This window comes from Myxine glutinosa, chromosome 1 (assembly GCF_964187855.1).
Source record: "Myxine glutinosa chromosome 1, kmMyxGlut1.1, whole genome shotgun sequence".
NCBI lineage: Eukaryota > Metazoa > Chordata > Myxini > Myxiniformes > Myxinidae > Myxine > Myxine glutinosa.
The window spans coordinates 442,699,311-442,721,063 of NC_136261.1; the positions used below are offsets into that span (position 1 = coordinate 442,699,311).

Consider the following 21,753-nt stretch of genomic DNA (forward strand, 5'->3'; position numbering starts at 1 on the left):
TTCACCACGTATCTTAGCATCAATGGAATTAAACATATCCGCACGGCCGTGTACCATCCACAGGCCAATGGGGAGATGGAAAGGTTTAACCAAACCCTCAAGCATGGAATTCGAGCACACCGAGCTCAAGGTTGTACATTTCAAACAGCCCTACTACAGACCCTCATGTACTACAAGGCAATAAAGCACACCAGACGGGATGTGCGCTATTGCTGCCGATGCACAGGTTTCGCCCAACGGGGTCTTGCTTCCCCTTACCGGCTGACAGCATTGCCGTACAACTGAGCGAGCAGAGCATGAGGCAACACTTTGAAAGAGTGCACAGATCAAGACTACCTGTGATACAGGTTCATGATTGGGTCAGAGTTAAATATCCTCATCGGAAAAACAAGATGCAGTCATTCTGGTCCTCCACACTTCGTGCGAGCCGACAGCTTGGAACAGTGACTTTCCAGCTTCAGGATGGGTCTCAGTGGCACGCCGGCAGACTACGGAAAGTGGCTGCCCCTGTGACCCAGCCTTCTCGCCAGGTGGGAGTTGGTATGTGCCCCACCAAAACAGGTGATACAGCTGATATAAAAGAAGGGCTTGAACCTGTGGGGGCAATGCAACGGCCTCTGAGAGCCCGCCAGCGCCGCAGTCATTTTCAGGATTTTGTGACCTCATTCCATACCTGAACTTTGTGGGAGAGGGGAGAAAATGTTCGTCTTTCTTACATGCTTGATTATTTCCGAGTTTGCGGTTGTTGTTGGTGAATTTCCCGATGATTAGTGATTGCTGGGAAGGGATGATTATTTCAGTGGAAGGGGATTGTGGGAGAGATGGCCGGGACACCATCTTGACGGGGTCGGAGATATGCTGGTGGATCCGTTCCTCGAATAAACCGTCTTGTTCATGACGATCAGTGCCATTGTTTAGCTTTTATTGAGCAAAATGTTCATGACGATTGACTCTGGAGTGGATTGTGTGAATAAATGGTGTGCGAGAGATCCTGAGATGGCCAGTGTGTGTAAGTTGTGTGCGCTGGTTTGCGAGGTGGCTTGTAAGTGTGCATGATTTGGGGATGTACCATGGTGCGATAGTGGGTGTGGTGAAGGATACGGGGCTGCGTGTATGCGTGTGACATCTGCGGATGTTCCGTATCATGAGCAGTGGATGTGGAGAACATGTAGGAAATCCGCTGAATGTCAATGCCAAAAATTAAATCAATTGGCAGGCTATGGATGTGCTGCCAAACTTTCCCACAGATGGAGGCTTCCATGGGATAGAATATTGAGTGCGGAAGTGACTTAAAAGCTGGGACGCCAGAGAAATCGCTGCTGTTTGAACGTGCTGGGCACCCGAGGAAAAGCTGCCTTGTCTGTTCTTGCCATGAAAGGATCGCCTGCCAAGATCAATTGTGTTGCCAGGTTTGGCGGTCTCAATCAGTGTCAGTAGTTGCTTAACACCCGATGAGGCCGCGAAGCTATCCACAGTACGGCGGCTTTCCAGATCCAGAGGTCGGAGAGAGTCTGAGAAGTCCCACTCATGAAGCACGCCACACCCCACGTCTGCAACAATATTTTCACTTTGACTGCCCCCATGGCAGTCAATCAAAATTGAAAATCATTCCAAACCGGATAGGTACTGTTTATAATGACATCATAAAGGACACAAACAACAGGCACAAATAACCAATGTAATGTGTTAGATATAGTGATGTGATAGACACTGTGCAACGCAATTCCAGAATCTTTTTCTTTTTTTAAAGAATTTGACAATCTTTATTTTATTTATATTGAATTAACTACTTGAACACTGTTGAACACAAATCGTGTTCTTGTTACTTCCGCTATCCTCCACTTTAGTGGTACTTGGACATGTTAAATAGGGGGGTGTACAAGGGTGATGTGTAAGACTGCTTCAATGCCGCTTAATATCCGGAATTTTTCTTCTTAACAATCTTTCATTTCATTATTATATTCAAATTGAAGTGGACATTCCATGGCGTAACATGTTCTATGAGCTCTCTAGAAGTCCTCAATCTCATTTCTCTGCAAAAGACTGATGCTGATTTGTACGCAGGTGATGTCTATCCTGTAAATATAGAAGGCAGACAACACAACAACGATTCATCTGTCGCAGAAGATTCAAAATGTGCTTCTGCAATGGAAGGTTCAGATGATATTCACATGACAACTGGTGAGTGGAAATGTTTTGCAACTGTTTTGTATTTTGCTAGAAGTGTTTTGCAACTGTTGAGTGGAAATGTTAAAAATTAACATACAATCTTTTGTGTTGAGAAAATATGAAGTTTTTGGAAAAGAATTAAATATTTAGCATTTTGATTTTCACCAAAAAAAAGAAAATATGTTCTTTGTTTCTGCAGAACAATCCAGAAGGAATATGGGACCAATAAGGTCCAGTCGCAGCTTGACAATGAGGAAGAAGCCTTTTTTGAAGAAGCAATCACGAAATTAAGACTCACTTCTTTTAAAATGCATGTGCATGTCTGGGCCTTGCATCCCCATGATTAATATTAAATTAAACAAACCCAAAAAGGTTCCAGAAAGGGGAATACGTTATAAGTGTAATGTGTGCAGAATGGATTTTGCTTCAATGAGTAACATCAAAATACACATGAAGATCCTTACTGGAAAACACCCCCACAAGTGCTCTGTCGATAATAAAGCTTTATTGACAAAATGCAATTTGAATACACATATGAAGGTCCATACAGAAGAGCCACCTCAAAAATGCTCGACATGTGATGAAGGTTTCTCTCGGAAAGGCAGTTTGAAATTACATATGCAGATCCATACAGGAGAGCGACCTCACAAATGCTCGATATGTGATAAATGTTTCTCTCACAAAAGCAATTTGAATAAACATACGAGGACCCATACAGGAGAGCGCCCTCACAAATGCTCGATATGTGATAAAAGTTTCTCTCAAAAATACCATTTGAAATCACATATGAGGATCCATACAGGAGAGCGACCTCTTAAATGCTCGATATGTGACAAAGGTTTCTTTCACAAAGGCAGTTTGAATAAACATATGACGATCCATACAGGAGAGCGACCTCACAAATGCTCGATATGTGATGAAGGTTTCTCTGCAAAAAAATATTTGAAATTACATATGATGATCCATACAGGAGAGCAACCTTACAAATGCTTGACATGTGATAAAGGTTTCTCTGATGAAGGCCATTTGAAATTACATATGAGGATCCATACAGGAGAGCGACCGCACAAATGCTCGATATGTGACAAAGGTTTCTTTCACAAAGGCAGTTTGAATAAACATATGAGGATCCATACAGGAGAGCGACCTTACAAATGCTCGATATGTGACAAATGTTTCTCTGCAAAATACCATTTGAAATCACATATGATGATCCATACAGGAGAGCGACCCCACAAATGCTCGATATGTGATAAAGGTTTCTCTGCAAAAAAACATTTGAAATTACATATGATGATCCATACAGGAGAGCGACCTTCCAAATGCTCGATATGTGATAAAGCTTTCACTACAAAAAACCATTTGAAATTACATATGATGATCCATACAGGAGAGCGACCTTACAAATGCTCGATATGTGATAAAGGTTTCTCTCACAAAGGCAGCTTGAATATACATATGAGGATCCATACAGGAGAGCGACCTTACAAATGCTCGATATGTGATGAAGGTTTCTCTCATAAAGGCAGTTTGAATAAACATATGAGGATCCATACAGGAGAGCGACCTTACAAATGCTCGATATGTGATGAAGGTTTCTCTCACAAAGGCAGTTTGAATATACATATGAGGATCCATACAGGAGAGCGACCTTACAGCTGCTCGATATGTGATAAAGTTTTCTCTCAAAAACCCCATTTGAAATCACATATCAGGATCCACACAGGAGAGCGACCTTACAAATGCTCGATATGTGATAAAGGTTTCTCTCACAAAGGCAGCTTGAATATACATATGAGGATCCATACAGGAGAGCGACCTTCCAAATGCTCGATATGTGATAAAGCTTTCTCTACAAAAAACCATTTGAAATTACATATGAGGATCCATACAGGAGAGCGACCTTACAAATGCTCGATATGTGATAAAGGTTTCTCTCACAAAGGCAGCTTGAATATACATATGAGGATCCATACAGGAGAGCGACCTTACAAATGCTCGATATGTGATGAAGGTTTCTCTCATAAAGGCAGTTTGAATAAACATATGAAGATCCATACAGGAGAGCGACCTTACAAATGCTCGATATGTGATGAAGGTTTCTCTCACAAAGGCAGTTTGAATATACATATGTGGATCCATACAGGAGAGCGACCTTACAGCTGCTCGATATGTGATAAAGTTTTCTCTCAAAAACCCCATTTGAAATCACATATCAGGATCCACACAGGAGAGCGACCTTACAAATGCTCGATATGTGATAAAGGTTTGTCTCAAAAAGGCCATTTGAATCGACATATGAGGATCCACACAGGAGAGCGTCCTTACAAATGCTCGATATGTGATGAAGACTTCTCTCAAAAAGGCAGTTTGAACATACATATGAGGATCCATACAGGAGAGCAACCTTACAAATGCTCGATATGTGACAAAGCTTTCTCTCATAACATCAGGTTGAAAAGGCATATGAGGATCCACATCGGAGAGCTGAAATCTGAAATACCATGATATGAAAAATGGCTTCAAGAGGATTTTGAAATTGATGAAACCGGAAAATGTACCAGTGATAGTCTGGGCAACATGGAATCCAGATGATGAAAAAACCCTAACTGAGTACTTGAAATGCATTCGGGGGACAAACAAGCCACAGGTGGAAGCTGTCAGAGGTTCAGTGAGGATTCTAAAACAAGCCCTTGGAACAAAGCTATGATGAGAATGAAGTTTCACAAACTGGTTCATGAATAATGATCCTTTACCGAAAAAGTAGAAGGATATTTTGAGTTCTGGGACAACTTCCTCCCACCTCCTAAAACCGCATATGGAGAAAACAACCAATCAGAGCTTCCTTACAAATGTTCCATTTGTGACAAGTTAACGTAGCTTGAACTTCCGTAGTGCAACCCACGCTGGAATGCATGCATATAAAATGTCCTGACTGTGGGAAAAGTTTTGCTGATAAAGGTTTGCGAAATTCACATTGCATTACTCATACTGGGATGCACGTGACCCCCTTGTAAGTAATGCTCAGCAGTAAGCAAGGTATTCAGTGAACCACTAAGGAAAAAGCTATCATGAAAGCATGCAGCCGTTTGGGTATATACCTTGTAAGCACAAATCCTCAGAGTAACTCCTGACAACCAGCAGGCACCCCGAGAGCCTCTTGATGAAAGCCATATGGCCAGCTGTCACCAGAATGTCAACAACAATGACTGCAAACTGGTGCCAAAAGACAAGAAGAATCTCAAAATGCAAACCCCATCTGTGTCCTCAAAATAAGTTTTCCAGAAAATCACAGCTTAAAAAAATATATATTAATTTTGTACTCCATATTCTCATAATAGAGAATTGTTGAAAAATCGATGCCAAAAACTCAAATGGTAACAGAACTTAATCTCTCAATCTGATCTTGGATCTCATATTCTTCTTACAGGGTCTTCCTTAGGTTGCCAGTTTGTAATTCTTGTCTCTGTCCTTGCCATGTTTCCAGCCAAGTTCCATTTGCGTTTTTTTTTTGTGACCAATGTGTATGAATTTTGTTTTCTATCTGATTTAGTTGTTTTTCTGGTCCCTTTTTGGTTATGCTCAGATGGCATCATTCCATGGCAGTTTGAACACCTATTTTTGCTCAATCTTTGCTGTAGTCCATGTTTCATTGTCATGTGTGATATGGGGAGAACACCCTTGTTGTAAAATTGTTTATCAGAAGAAAACTTCTGCTTATGTTTTGCATGAAACTTGAATTTGTTAAGAGTTTCACAATAAAGAGAGGTCCTCAAAGCTCAAATGCAGTCTGTGTTATTGTGAATATGTAATTGCACATTATGATAAATTATAATTAATCAGTGAGGGGAGAGCTTGGAGTTGTCCATATCCCCATAAGTAATCCTGATCAAACCGAGAGTTGTTCACCAAACCAGTTGAAAGCCTTGCAGAGCATTTGTCGGGAATCGAACCTGGATCCAGAACTTGAGTTCAAGGAGTAACGAGTAGTTTATTGATAGACCACACAGCGTGGAAAGGTATTGGCACATACAGCTATAAGAGCAGCATGCGTCCCAAATCCTCTAAAAGAACTCACAAAGGGTGTGTCTTTATATAAGCAGAAAAATAGAAAAAGTCTCCGCTAAAGAGGTGAACTTAGACAAAGGACAAAAGTGGTCTCAACAGACTCCCACCGTGATCCTATCCTGGGGCAGTGCTGAATGTGAGGGAATAATGTGGGAGCAAGACCTTGTCATTCCCAAAATCTTATCATTCAGAGGAGATGTTATCCAGGCCTCTCTTCAAGAGAAGGAAATGTGTAGAATGTGGTTTGAGCAGTTTCTCAGCTCTGCCATACAGTTGGGCAGTAAAGCATGGTCCACGCCATGTGAAGTAATTCCAATCATATAGTGGTGAAACAATCTTATTAAATACAAATAATGTTTATCAGAGCATACAAGTAAAAGGATATATAATAAAATCATGTTTCCGACATAACCTTGCTTTTGTGACGTAGGGACAACGTACCTAATGAGACAATCTGCCACATCAGGCTTTATTCGCAAGCAAAAGAGAATAGTGTTATATATGGCCACATCGGGCTTTATGGAGTGTTATATGTGTGTCCTCCCAAGGGCATGCCACACACCCATAGCGCCACGCATGCACACTTGGAAGGTGTGTCGCGGTCGCGCGTGCTTTGGAACATGAAAGGCCAGAACATGAAAGTCCATTAACGTTTCAGATCCACAACGAAGACGTCTGGTCTGAATGAGGATGTGCTCCACAGAGGGCATATCACCTCCCCTGCGAAACTGGCTCCCCCCATCTATCCCAAACGCGGTCCTTGCAGATCTTAGAAGTTAATCGAGGTCCATGCTGTTGTCCTGAGGAATAATGATGTTGTCAGTATCTTGTGTCACGTGTTCCTGGTCAGAGTACAGAGCATTGCAATTCAAAGTAAAGAGAGAAACTTCCTTTGTGTCAAAGTCGTCCATGGATGCGTACTCAGCGTCAGGATCCAGAGTATCAGTATCAGGTCCTTTAGTAGCCAGACCCATCGTCGCAATCAGATCCATAGTTGGGTCAATCGGGGTTGTGCAGCTGTGAGCTTGTAATACATAAGAAGCATTAGCCAATTTCCCACAGGGGATTTAAAACATAATCATCAGTTTTAGCAGCAAAATTATGACAATCTTCAGAAGCAACAAACACATCAGCATCGCCCAGGGGCTCGTTCAGGTCGACGGCCTCGGCGGTCATGATCATGGTCTTCGTCGGTGGTTTCTTCGTCATCCATCCTGAAAAATACTTTCTCACGCATAGGACTAAAGCCTTCATTAGTGCTCCCTAGATAACCACCCCGATTATCACCGCCAGTGTGGTCAACAACCACTTTACGATGGTACCTGTCCATCCTGAAAACCAATTGGTAAGCCAATCAACGTTCAAAGAATTTTCTCGCGCTATTCGATCAACAGTCAATGCGTGGCTAGTCTTTCTCAATCTTACTATTGCGGCTGACACCCCTTCGGATGGATCTGGTATGTATGTGATTCCCGTTGTCACCCCATTGATCCTACTCACCTCCCTAGAAAATGATATCGCCGTTATATTGTGGTTGTGTTTATCTTGCAGGACTATTCGTTGTGTAATCCCGGTGTTCCCCTTTTCCAACTTCCCGGGGAGAGTGTTGGCACATTCTGATTCCCCCATAAGCAAGTGGCTGGAGCCCTGGAGGCAGACCATCCCTTTCTGTGGTTTGACCCAGACGGGGCGGGCATCTCGGCCATATGGGCAATCATTGAAGGGCGATTAATTAAACTGCCAGTTACAACTCTTGTCGTTACTAACCCCTTCTCTTTCCAGAGTTGTGACTAAACATGGGGAATCGATATGTTGTGAGCAAAGATCGTTAAGGGACAAGGGTAGCACTATCATTTGTATTCCAGTGGTGCCTGCTTGGGGAAAGTGCATGCATGACCAGCACTGAGTCCTATTCTGGATGGCCGCCACCTCTCTTGCTAATTTCCAATGTGTTCTCCACGTTTCTCACTTGAGCTTTATCCTGGGTTATGGTTGGAGTATGATTTCGAAGTTTGCTTTCAATGGGCCATCTATCATTCCCCTTTTCAACCAACCTTTACACCTAAGCTCCAGGAACATGCCTTGTTCCAGGTGTGTGAGCATCCGTATCCTTAAATTGAGCGACCCCCATTTGTATCCCGGCTGCTCCTCCACCTGAAGCATGGTTACCCCCCAAAATGACATTGCACGGACATTTTCAATACCTGTCTAAACCTACTGCCATTTACCGACGCTTCCCAAATGATGGTTCTCCATATACTATTATGGCCCCATCTTACCGCGCTACCAATAGATGCCGCCGCTATCAGTAGCATTACACCTGTGACTGAAAACATCATTACTGTGGTGTAGTGTCTGGTGCTTGGATAGCCAACTTGCAGTGCATAGCGTGGATCCAGAAGGGCTTACCCTCACAAAAGACAGCGGTTGGTGTAGTCAGCAATACCTGGAATGGTCCCGTCCACCTTGATTCCAGGGCGTTCTTGCGGGTGAAGTGCTTCACGAGCACGCGGTCACCGGTTTGGATGGTGTGGATGGCCATGCTTCTATTGGTTCGGGCATAATCTCTTGGGTCAATCATTTGCACAAAATTGTTGCATCCAACAGAAGCCATTATTCCCATGATTATTTTCAACAAACCAATTTTCCTAATCCACTTTTTCAATTTTCATTTCAATTTAAATTCAATCCAATTTTCTCTAATTCCTCTCTCAGCATCTCATGCACCTGTTCCCTACACCTGTTTCAGCCCCTGGCCCAATAGTTGCCCAATATCTATTATGAATCCCAATATCCCAATATCCCAATAGTTGCCCAATATCTACTATGAATCCCAATATCCCAATATCCCAATATCTACATTTAAATTATTTCAACTAGAGTTTCAAATAGAATTACCACCAACAAACCACCATTAACCTCCCCCTGTTATTTATTTATTTTTCGTAAATAAACAAAACCAAAAAAAATAACCTGGTCTGTTTTTTGAAAATAAAAATAGTTCTCATATGTCTTACTGTCTGGTCAATTTTCTCACCGACTGTGACTCACTCTCGTCAATTCTCACTGTCTGAGTGCAGGTGTCCTGTTTTACTCCTTCCTCTGTTGGTGTGTCTGGAGATACCCTCTGTTGACAATGGGACAATGATGTTGTCAACAACTAGGCCACAACATAAAACAGAGTTCCGCAACATCCTGGCCAATTAACATGTCCGCACTCGCCACCCGACGTTCTTCTACAATGACATTGTACATGGTACAACAACGATTCCTTCCCCACTGCCATCCCATTCTCAACCACATTTCCAGCGAAGATGACGTCGCTATATTTCACAGCTTACCTCCCTGGAACAACTGGTGGTCCTCCGAGAGATGCATTCCGATGTTAAATCACTTCAGCACCTGAGCACTCAATTGGCCATCCATGGAATCGCACCACAGACTTACAATCAGACAGACAGACAGGCACGTCTTTTCACATGACATGATACACTGGACAGAGGATTCACATTCATACCGGTCTGGACAGAGGGTGGGACCATTATTATTTAATCATTATACTTTATTAATCTGGATACCCTTGTTTGAGGAAGAAGGAGCTCTGCATTTCCTCGCCATGCGATCCCTAAACATCTCTCAGACAACCCCTGACATTGTCAGTCAGACCATAGACCACAGGATAAATATTCAATTTAAAAACTTACAAAAACCTCCTACCTACTCAACAACACCTCTGTCACCCCCCAAAAGAATACTCTACAGCTCGCCTGGAACAGCCAGCCCAAACAGACTGGAACTCTAACCACTCTCACCTCTATTCCTCTATCTTTACCTTGATATTGTGCACCTCCAACTATCCTGTACGTCTCACATCACTTCTGCCAATATGTCTACACCTCCTCAACCTTACCAAAATCCAATCAATTTACCTTTGTTGCACACAACATCTGTCCCCCATATATACTCAATTTAATTTTTAGTTTTACATCATTCCATAACATCATTCCATCATACCCAATTTGGTCAGTATCTCATCCCTAGTTCACAAATTATCGCAACAACAGAATATCTGATCCTTAACCTCTGACCCAAAATTGCAAATGATGTAACCAGCCATCACACAATGCCTAACCCTACCAAATTGCGTACAAATCCGTCCACACCTTCCTGAGACGTCCTGCTCACAGATAGACAGACAGACAACAGAGGCGAACCACAAGCCCCAGAACCCAACCAAACTCGAACTCACTTTCAAAGGACACCACTTCTCCAGACAGGCGCAGTCTAATCCACAGAATCTATATGCCAACCACATGCAGAAATCAGCACCCCACCTCTCCAATTACCTTCTGACATTTCCCCCATCCCATATGCACTGGACTATAGGAATTAAGATTAAGATTGAACATATGTTTACGTTGTAGTTGATTTAAAACCAGGCAGTTTCTCAACAGCCCAGCCACCGTCCTTGTTCGCTCTCCTTCCGTGAAATCTGCAAACCAACCTCTATCTGGCGGCAACTCACAAAGCCAAAAGTCGGTCATGTTTATTGCATTCCACACAAACTGCAACCTTCAACCACACGAGGTGCCAGCCACACCTCAACCATGCCAACAGTGCAGCCACCCAGACCCCTAGCAACACGTCCCAACTTTAACACAAGGCCTCCACCACGAACAACACCGTCAGGTTGTGGTTAACATCTCACACCAAACCACCTTCCAGTAGAACATTCACCCCCAGACCACCACACCTCACCGCAGGTGCACCCGAGCTCACCCGTCCTCATTTCACAGCCCTTCTTGGGGGGCATGCTCCACCATGCAGCCCAATCTCTACTTGGTGCGCACCTCCATAATCGGCAAGTTCTGATATCCCACAATACACCTGGGCACACACCCTCTCCAAGCCATGTCCTTTCACAAGCATGCCTACTCCACAAAGCACCTCGGTACATACGTTAATGCAGCCTTATTCACATAGTACATACGCACCCACGCCAGTTGAACAACGGCTCCAGAGGGCGACTCGGCGTCTACGCTGCCGCACCCCCCACGTTTCTCCACGCACTCTGCAATATTTCCTGTATTACACACCCTCTCCAAGAGGGTACCAACCCTCTTGGTACCACGACTTGGACCACGCTTCTTGCGTCTCCCTGCACCCTCCCAAATGTCATCCATTTAACATGAATAACCCAGAGCTCAATCATAAACATCGGTACAGATGAGAAACTCCACTGCCCACTGTACTTAGCGCTTCGTATGGAGCGCAGGATTAAAATTAAATTCAAAGCATACTGTAACAAGCTTTCCGGTTGGCACCGGAAATCTGTTTATTTTCCTGAGTCCCCCCAGAACAACCAACAAAACATCAACAACAACAACAACAACAAATTGCAGAAATCAATATTCTTCTGTTCACAAATTACGTACACAATTTCAGTTTCAACCAACAATGTTTCCTTTTGTCCCGATTTAAGTACCTGTCATGTTGTTAAATTAACACCCAGTGAGTTGACTCAGCCTGTCATCCTTTCCAGGTTAGCAAATTAAAACAGATGTCTTCATCTTACAAATAAAACAATTGCTTGGTCAGTCTCAGCCCATCTTGCCTCTGCAAGAGCTCCACATCCGGACAGGTAGACGACAATCAGTGAGACTCCACATTACAAATGCAAACATTTGATGAACCAAAATAACAACCGCTAACAATCTGCCCAGGAATTCCTGCTAACACAAGCCACCTCTAATGATCTTCAATTGAAATGCGGAACACTTGCTCTCACCTCAAAACCCCACAGCCTTGCTTGGGAGGCATGCTCTACCATGCAGCACCATCTATACCTGGTGCACACCTTCCGCACCTGTGCTCACTCAACACATCCCTCCAACTCAGCCCCCACATGTCACACAGCCAAAAACCTCAACCTCCGACATTTGATTGTCCGCAACGCAGCCATCTCATCAAGCCAACTGCTTCGACGCTCCCTCGTGTCTCTGCTCTGTCGCACCTCCGAGATGCACCACGCACCTCATCCACAGATCATTCACATGGCACAAGCCACACCAATACCGACAGATGATATTTGCAAAACTTCACACCGAAACACATCTACTTTGCATATTTCATACAGACAAAATAAGAGGCCCTTTGTCAATCATACACACGTCCATAAGTCAGCCAAATACACACGTCAATGACAACAATTCGATTTAAATTGAAATATGAGATCGCCAATCAACCTGACGCAAGCAATTCAACGCGATGACGTCATGCCGTCTTGATTCAGTGCGCACTTTCGTGCTTCCATACAAGTTTTAATATCCACATATACATTCATTCATTCATTCATTCATGTTCCTCTCACACCATTCAAAGGAAAGGGGATTTGAGGACAGGATGGAAAGGGTGGGGGTAGGGAGGGTGGTGCCTGGAGCCCGGGGACAGGGCCCAGGTCTTGGGAGGGTAGGCGTCTGGTAACTACCTCCCCTACCACGGGGTCTTGATCCAGAGCCAGCGCCACCAGTCGCTGGTTCGCTTGCTTGACTATTTACTTAATTGTCCTCTGTCCTTGTAGCTTCAATACGACAGCTTTAATGCTTCAATTTTCAATATTTCAAGAACCACTCCAATCCTTCCTACCTGTGCTTTTACCTGGCCCCTTGCTGTGAGCCTATTTATTTTCTCTTCAGGTTCACCTGTCCTGTTTGTTTCTACCTGGATTTCTGTTTTCCTGTGCTTTATCTGCTTGCTTCCTCTGCCCTTGAAGTTTCAGCACTTCTCCTGCCAGGCTAGCCTTCTCCTGCCTGCCAGGCTTCTCCTACCTGGTACCTGCGCATTTCCTTTTTCCTGGCCATGTTCCTTGGGTCTTCTTCGTTAGCCTGCAGCCGAAACTTTCCCTGGTATGCAATGGCATACCCCATCTTGTCTCTAGACTGCCCTGCCTGGGAATTTCTTGGTTTTACCGGCGATGCCATGTGGCAGCCTTAGCCTCACTTCCCCCTCCCTGCTAACTGGCCCCTATCCTTGGTAGATCAATAAAGCAACTCATTACTCTGATGCAAATAGGCCTGTACTTACAATTTGTTAGTGATCCAAGCACGAAGCGACGAAAGGGGAGACAGACAACCTGGGTGAGTGAACGGAGCTCAATTTGGAATGACCCCTCATCATGAAACCTCAACTTAAACAAATCAGTGCTGGCCATCCTCTCTGCAGGGTCTCCACAGGGTCTGCCTCCCAAATATCGCTCCGAGTTGGATCCCACTTCTGACACCAGATAAGTCCGGAATCGAACCTGGATCCACAACTTGAGTTCAAGGAGTAACAAGTAGTTTATTGATAGACCACACAGCTGTGGAAAGGTATTGGCACACACAGCTATAAGAGCAGCATGCGTCCCAAATCCTCTAAAATAACTCACAAAGGGTGTGTCTTTATATAGGCAGAAAAATAGAAAAAGTCTCCGCTAAAGAGGTGAACTTAGACAAAGGACAAAAGTGGTCTCAACAGACTCCCACCGTGATCCTATCCTGGGGCAGTGCTGAATGTGATGGAATAATGTGGGAGCAAGACCTTGTCATTCCCAAAATCTTATCATTTAGAGGAGATGTTATCCAGGCCTCTCTTCAAGAGAAGGAAATGTGTAGAATGTGGTTTGAGCAGTTTCTCAGCTCTGCCATACAGTTGGGCAGTAAAGCATGGTCCAAGCCATGTGAAGTAATTCCAATCATATAGTGGTGGAACAATCTTATTAAATACAAATAATGTTTATCAGAGCATACAAGTAAAAGGATATATAATAAAATCATGTTTCCGACACATTTACCATCTTGACATGACTGTACTTCATGCCATCACCGATTGCTGCCAAGCAGCTCAGTTGCACAGGTCCTAATGTAGAAGGCCACACAGCTGGTTGCTACCACATTTTCTCAACATCAATGGTGATGCATTGTTAATTGAGGAAATACCGTTACACACAGACTTCCATTGAAGAAAATAGGGGGATTAACCCCTCTCCCCCACCCTCCCCAAAAGGTTGAGATTCAGGTCCATGTGTCCACTGGCTATACCTAGCAGTAAGAATCATTCCAAAAACAGATCCTTGCAATTTTAGACCAATCATCCTGCTATGAATCATCAGCATGGTCATGGAATCCATCATCACTTCCGACATTAAATCCTTCCTGTTCTCTAATGGCTTGATCTTCGATCATCAATATGGATTCAGACCACGCCACTCTACTCTGGAGATGCTGCTTCGGCTGTCTCAACAATGGACGGATGTCCTCAATGCCAGACAGGAAATCAGAACCGTCTCCCTTGACATATCTCATGCCTTAAGCCTAAGTCACACATAGGCGGATTTGTCGGCGACTACTGGCGACTGGAAAAATCGCCACCACCCGCCGACAATCGTAATGAAACCGTAATGGACGGTCTTCTGTAGTCGTGGTTATCCTCCCCAGGTCGGCTGCAGTCGGCAAGAGCTGCAAAGGGGCCAAATATTTTTTAAATGTTTAAAAACGGCGCGCTCAGTCGTCCTCAAAAAAGATCCGCCATGCTGTCGTGATGGAACCGCCATGCTGTCGTCGGTATCCGTAATAAGACCGTAAAGCGGCCGCAACCCAGTCACTCATAGTCTTCTGCAATCGCCCCACCAGCTAGCACGGCAGAGATGCGAATGCCATACGGCCTTCCTGAGGCATCTTCCCGACTACGGGCCGACACTGTTGCGGCTGCATATCGACTACAGAAGAACTGCCACGTCTCCACTGTGGCTATGGGAGACTGACAACGACAGCAGTAGGACTAGTGGCGGCCGAGTTACGGCCATTGGCGACAGAGATACGACTGCCTGGCGACTGCATTACGACATACCACGATTCCATGGCAAGACAGGATGGTGTGAGGGTCTCCGTGGAGTGAGGTCCTGTGGTGCCGACAAGGATATGGCTTTATTGTTTGGACTTGGGACTTTTGGGAACTTTATTTTTGGGACTTTGGAAACTTTATTTATGGGACTTGGGACCAGTGGAAATAATTTGTTGGACTTTATTTCCATTCTCTCTCCCTGCAGAAAAGTTTGATTATTACATTACAATGATACATCTTTATTAACTTTCTTATTGTACATCAAACATCTGTATGCTTCATGTCATACATCATTGAAATGAATAAAGTGAAATGTAAAATAGAGAGATAAAGATTTTAAAAGTTGTGTGAATCGTCTCCAATCGCCGGCGGTCTTATTGCAGTCTTGCAGACATCGGAGTAAACCGCCACCCGGCCCCAATGCAGTCGCCGCGATCCACCATCGGTCGTAATCTAGCTGCCAGACTGTCGCCACGCTGCCGCCGTGCATCCGCAATGCAGTCGTCATCGATCTTCAACAGTCGCCATCCCACTCGGGGCGTCGTTGCAATGCAGGCGCAATGTGGCCGCCTGCAGTCGCCATACTGCCGCCTGACCATATTTGACCGCCCGAAATCGCCAGTAGTCGCCGAAAAATCTTGATCGCCGGCAGTCGCCAGTAGTCACCAAAATATCCGCCTATGTGTGACTTAGGCTTTAGATACGTCCGGCAGTCTGCCATTCTCACCAAACTCTCCTCTTATGGGATCCATGGAAATCTCCATGCATGGCTCATGGATTTTCTCCGTGTCATATTCAATGTGGGGCTCCAAATGGAATTCTCTTATCTTCCCTTCCTGACGAGGCTAGAGTTCCTCAAGGCAGTGTTCTGGGCACCGTGCTTTTTCTAATCTCCATCAGTGATCTTTCTGACTGTGTAGAAAATCTTATCTTTTTGGTGATGACTCCACCCTTTGCCGTTCCATCTCTCATCCCTCAGATCGACAGTTCCGGCCAAAAACCAGCCTCTTAACTCTCTGCAGACTTGGATAAAATTACAAGCTGGTCAAACATGTGGACCATATCTTTCAATCCTGACAAATCTCACACTCTCACCTTGTCTCTCTGAAAAGACCATCTGGAAAACCCTCACATTGACTTTCCCAACAATCCTCTTTGAAGAAATTCTGTCAGGCAAGCTTTTTGGTCTCACTAGCTGTCGTGATCTTTCCTGGGGAAGCCACATGTTCAAGCTGGCCTCCAAAGCTAGTCACCAACTGGGCATCCTCCATCTTGAGAAGTTCTTCCTTGGCACTGCCTAGCTGCTCACCACTGACAACGCTTTCATCGACAGTTTGATGGTGCACTGCTCTCCCCTCTGGGCTGGTGCTCTTACATCATACCTTGTGCGCCTTCACGCTGTAGAAGTCAAGGCTTTTAGGATTGTTGGTACCCCCCACGATGAAGCTGATTATGAGGGCGTTTCACCCTCTCACAACAGGTGAGAAGGCGATCGTTCTATCTTCTATCGACTCCTCTTCTGCCTTGCACCCTCTGCTCTGTCTGTGCTCTGTCTCCCAAATATTCCTGCAGGATGTATTGGGTCTGCCAGTAAACCTTATCTGGTGAAACTGCCACAATGAAGACTCTCTGCTCACATTCACTCTTTCATTCCTCTTTTCTCCCGCCTCTGGTACAAACTCCCGCACTCTCCTCAATCACATTCCTCCCTCCAGGTCTTTAAAACAGGTGTTCAACACAATCTCATATCTTCCCTCATCCAAAACCTTGATCTTTTCTACTCCCGTTCATCCACCTTAAATCCTCCTCCTTCAAATTCCGATTTTTTTCCTGAATAAAACATCCCTGTGGTGTCCATCTTGTTTATCCCATAGACTCCACCACAGCTCTCTCTCTCTCTTCCACAGATCTCCCGGTGTCCCTGTTCCCTACTGTTGATGTACTTCCCTCTCTCTCTCCCCCTGCTATCACCCACTCCCCTTGTTATATGTTCCATGAGTTAGCTCTCATTGGAGCTGAGATTAAGGATACAAAAAAAAGTTTCACTGTCTCCCCTTCTGGCCAGCACTGTTCTTCGTCAATTTCTTACAATGTGGGTGTTTTGACAGCAAGTGGATGAGAAAGAACATAAGGGATATTTGTTGTTCTCCCAGGAAGAATTTGAGTATGGTGACAGCCTGTATGCATGGAAACTGGTTCCTCATCTCGATTCTGCACAATCTGGTTGACTGTATATATTTGTGATCGGCTCAGTTTCGGAAACAAATAAATGAACAAGTACAGATACATTTTAAGTACAGAGCACCCATGCCAAATAAATAAACAACATCCTCCAGCATGGAACATAGGAGTATTTGGAGGGAGAGGTGTGCCATAAATGATTGATTAATTGCATAATTAAAATCAACAAATAATAATCATAAAATGATTTATTAATGGATTGGCTAATAGCATACCTCAACCATCAAGAGTTTCATCTGAAGCTGTAACTTTTTGAAAATTAATTAAATAAGTCATTAATCAAAAAAATATACATAATTCATTAATTGACTGATCAATAAATAATTAATTGATTAATCAATAAATCAAAATAGCCTTTTCAGCCACATCACTTGGTAATTGGCATGTTCAAATATCAGCTTCTGAACTCAATAGGTGCCTGAGATAATGCCCAGAGGAGAAAGGAAATAAATAAGTACTTAATCAATAATACTTCAGTAATTGATCAATTAATCGATTAATCAATTTTTAAAATACTGTTTTTGCCAAAGCACTTGCTCATGATTGTGCCGAAATTACAGCTTCCTTGCTGAAAGGATGGCTGAGATATCGCCCGGGAAAACAAACAAGCAAGCAAGAAAGAAACCGAAGTGAAAACTGAGTGCTCCCTTTCAGCGTGCGTCATTGCCACGCCCCCTTTCATGCCTGGCAATGACATCATGCAGCACTTGCAGATGGATTAGGAAAGGAGTGATGTACAATAAACAAACAAGAAAGAAACCAGAGTGAAAACTGAGTGCTCCCTTTCAGCGTGCGTCATTGCCACGCCCCCTTTCGTGCCCGGCAATGACGTCATGCAGTGCCTGGAAATGGAATAGGAAAGGAGCGGTGTACAATGACTCCAGTGGCACTACTATGTTGTCAGACTTGGCCTTGTTCTGAACCACAAACTCTGAAATTACGTTGAAGACAATTATTAGGTCAGTCACCGGTCCCTTACTGACCAAAACATGGACTAAAATGGACTCTTTTCTGCCACCGTTTTTAAGCTTAAACTCTGCTTCAAACAATCCTTCAAATGGAATGGGGTTTCAATTTGCAGCCTTTAATCACAATCCATCCTCGAGGATTTCTTCCAATGGTCACGGATTTTTGGTCACGTATTTTCGAAGCTGTTCCACGATCTTCACGCACGCTCGAAGCTAAGTCATTGTCACATTTGTATTCTTGTCTGAACTGTTTATCTTACGTGTGTGTACCTTTTAAGTGTCCCTCGGAAGTTTTATCGGGGTTAATCTTTCATACCTGTAAAAAATAGTCGAGTATCTCGTGCCATGCGCGGCCACGCGGCCTAGTTGTTGAAGCTTCCGACCTGGAGGCTTGGTTTCTCTCCGGGCATCCAAAGTGGTTATTTTTTCATTCGTGTGTTTGTCAAATTTGAACTCGTTACTTTATCGTCCATGCTTTATTGTTTGTTTATAGTTAGTTTTGGTTTGAATTTCCTGTAACTCGTAATTAATTAATACTGTTCTGCGCCTCGTGTGTGGCCTTGTACCCCTGTCGGTGTTTGTTAACTTAAGTCCCCTACATCGTGTTTTGCTTGGCTCTCAGTTTTTCCCTTCTACACCGAACGTAATACTCTCTGTCTAACGTTTTAAATCCCCACCCCACCCCACCCCACCCCCCCCCCCCCCCAAAAAAAAACATTTATTTTTCCTTTCTCCACGTGTGCCGTTGTCTCATCCTGTACTTTCTGTCTAGGTGTATCGCGGTGCTTTTCGCCCCGCCCCCATTATCTCCTTGCCATCCACCTTTTGCCCTGTTCACGTGACTCGTGGTGGTCCCTCTCGGCCCTCCCCCCGTTGGTATTTTGTGCATATAAGATTGTTCACGGTTCTGTTTAAATATTATTTTAAATATTGTAACGATTTTGAGAAGTGTGTAACGATTTTGAGAAGTGTGTAACGATTTTGAGAAGTGTGTAACGAATTTGAGAAGTGTAACGGGTTTTGAGAAGTGTAACAATTTTGGAGGAAGTGTAATGAATGTGAAAACGTTACAATGGAAACGTTACAATGTGAACGTTACAAACGTACGGTACCACCCTGTAATGTAAATAATGGTCGCAGTCAGCGTCCTAGTTAATTGCATGAAATATACACGCAGGTCACGATATATCTTTTAAATAGTGTATTTCCTTATTCCATGTAGGCTAAGTATGTGTTTTCCCACTAGATTGACTTTGCATTGTATCAAACAAAATAAGCGTAGGCCCTTCCAATTTCCCCAAAACCTCCCTTCCAATTGCCTTCCGCATTTTGGCTGGTTTTCTTCAAACCACCATTGGCCACGAGGTAAGGTTGGGGAGGAAAGGCGTGTCTCCACCTCGTCGTAAGAGGGAAGGAGTGAACCAGCCTTAACAGCCAATCAACACCGCGGTGAGTGACCCGGTAGGCGTGCCCTCGGAGTCGGCGGCTTGATTTCGCTCGAGGTGATAAAAGCGACTGCAAGGGACTGCTTTATGAGATGACTGGAGAAGAGCTGGAGATGACCCTGGGAGAGGAGCAACGAGGCTGCACCAAAGAGAGGCGGTGAGATGCGAAACGCTCCAAGCCAAAGAGGAGAGGTACTCGGCAAGGAGACCAGCTTTGGAGAGACGCGCTGAAAGGAGGGAGACGGCCCCGCCCCAAGAAGGGGAGCAGGTGTGCCGAACCAGCGCGGGACGTCTACCGCGGTGGATACACGACGGAGGGTTTCTCGCCAAAACCGCGAGGGATTGCGAACTGCGCGCTCCCGACCAAGCGATCCATCTCAAGCCTTACCTGCCTGCAATTATCCCCTGTGTAAGTGTGAACGTCCTGTCCTGTTCGTTTGTCTTGGGGCTAAGTAAAAATGAATAGTGTAAGTTAACCATTCGCTGTGTTATTGCTTCTTCCATCCATTGCTGTGTGTGTATAATAAATCTGTTCTTCCTCCGTATTCTTCTTCTTCTTTTTCCTTCTCTTTCGGTCGCTTTAGAGATTTCCCGATTGAATATCTGTGGGGCGATCTGGTCAACGTCGGGTGGAATCGGGTTTTAATCGGGGAGTAACTGTTCGGACGCGGTTAAATACACCACCGCTCGGTCAATATAACATCTAAAAGCCGCGTCGGTAACATTTGGTTGTCAGGAGTTGGATTCGGACCTGGGCCTAAATTTGTTAGGCCCAAATTTTGGGACACCAATTGTGTTATAGCAGTAACATTTGGTGTCGAGGAGTGGAATTCGGACCTGGGACTAAATTTGTTAGGCCCAAATTTTGGAACACCAATTGTACTATTAGAGTAACAATTGGTGTCGAGGAGGGAGATCGGACCCGAAATCGGACCCGAAGCGCGCTTAACGCGCTCAAAATTACAAGCTGCCGAAATTTATTTTGTTTTATAAAGCAAAACCCGAATTTTGAGATCGCGCCATGGACAATCAAGGCGATCGGATGTCGGTGGGAGAGATAGACAGGGTGGAATCGACCCAGGACCTCGGGGAAATGTATGTGGAGGAAAGGGTGGAGGAGAGTAAAGAAGGTGTGGTTGAGGGGGTATCAGGCGCACGAAATGGCGTCCTCGCGCACGTGGGTGTAGCGGCACCAAATTTAGCCGCGGCCGTGGTCGTGGTAGCCGAACCCGAGATGCCAATGAATTGGAACCTGTTTATGAAACAGATGATGGCCTTTATGGTAAAAACAGACGATAATTTCAAAGGAATGGGAAACCAAATGGGGGTAATGAGGGACGAAGCGAGGGGTACCGGTGAGGAGTTAGACAAGAAATTTGGGAAGTTCGACAATAATTTTGAGGGGTTAGACAACGGGACAAAAGAGGTAAAGAATGGGTTAACGGGGGTGGAAAACAGAATGGCTGCCCAGGAGAATCAGTTAGAGGGGGTGAAAAATGGGTTAATGGGGTTAGAAAATAGGATGGAGGACAAATTGCGGGAAATAGGGGAGCAATCCGCCCGGGAAATCGAACAGATGGGGAACCAGATGGAGGAAATACGACGAGGGGTGAGTGAGGAGGTCTCGGGGCTACGCGAGGAGGTAAAGCGAGGCGAAAAGCGTATAGAGAAAGAGGTGAGAAATAATACGGCAAAGTTACAGGGGGGAATAGAGGATCTGACGAAGGGAGTAGAACAGCTGACAGTCGGACAAAAGGAACTAGCGGACCAAGTGGAAAAGAACACTGCAATCATCGGGGGTTTAAAAGCAACACAAAAGGACATTAAAAATGAATTAATAGCGACACAAAAGGAATGTCAAATGGTACATGAGGGATTGACGAAGAGGTTGGAAGAGGTGACAGAAGTAATGGAGACGAAGGACCGGGAGGTAAGGACGCACATAGAAACGGTTAAAGTAGCGATGGAGGAAGAAATAGAGG

General features: G+C 44.6%; 1 protein-coding gene and 1 long non-coding RNA gene across 20 annotated transcripts in view; one reads left to right on the forward strand and one right to left on the reverse strand.

Annotated features, from left to right (window-relative positions):
- Positions 1–3,063, forward strand: part of LOC144889690 (uncharacterized) — a 66,593-nt gene extending 63,530 nt beyond the window's left edge. Inside the window, exons 2-3 of the long non-coding RNA XR_013622002.1 lie at positions 2,065–2,181; positions 2,369–3,063. This is a non-coding gene — a long non-coding RNA (uncharacterized LOC144889690). The remainder of the gene's footprint in view (positions 1–2,064; positions 2,182–2,368) is intronic.
- Positions 1–21,753, reverse strand: part of LOC137418230 (E3 ubiquitin/ISG15 ligase TRIM25-like) — a 1,962,167-nt gene that overhangs the window by 1,338,044 nt on the left and 602,370 nt on the right. The gene's annotated exons all lie outside the window — the stretch shown is intronic.